Source organism: Penaeus monodon, chromosome 15 (genome assembly GCF_015228065.2).
Source record: "Penaeus monodon isolate SGIC_2016 chromosome 15, NSTDA_Pmon_1, whole genome shotgun sequence".
Taxonomy (NCBI): domain Eukaryota; kingdom Metazoa; phylum Arthropoda; class Malacostraca; order Decapoda; family Penaeidae; genus Penaeus; species Penaeus monodon.
The window spans coordinates 26,415,772-26,416,204 of NC_051400.1; the positions used below are offsets into that span (position 1 = coordinate 26,415,772).

The 433-nt window shown below is 47.3% G+C and overlaps 1 protein-coding gene across 2 annotated transcripts in view; it reads left to right on the forward strand.

The window, feature by feature from the left end:
- The window catches only part of LOC119581869 (D-aminoacyl-tRNA deacylase 2-like), a 4,749-nt gene that overhangs the window by 530 nt on the left and 3,786 nt on the right, over positions 1-433 (forward strand). The gene's annotated exons all lie outside the window — the stretch shown is intronic.

A 433-nucleotide genomic window follows, 5' to 3' on the forward strand; every position in this document is an offset into this window, starting at 1 on the left:
CCCCCCCCCCCCTCTCCACCACATGCACTAGTGCCCCCCCCTCCCCCCAGTCCCAACACAGATATCTGGGGGATGAGATTTGAACCACAGCCCTATCTGGCAGGAGTCGTAGATGATACATTTATCGTATTGTAATGTGATGTCTACTGACTATTATTCCAGAAGTTCTGGTCACGCATGCGCAATGTGGAATTCTTGAACTCGACTCTAATCACAGTACTCAATCAGTCACTATATTGTCACTGTATTGTCTGGGGGGGGGCTAACCTCCCCAGGAAAACGAAGAATTTTCTGTGTATTCACAGTTGGATATAGTGTAGGAGAGCCTTGACATTGGGTGCTCCTGATTGTTGGTCTACTGTGGGTAGAGCAAGAATTCCACACTGTGCATGCACAACCAGATTTTCCATAAAACCAGTTGATAGACATTGCA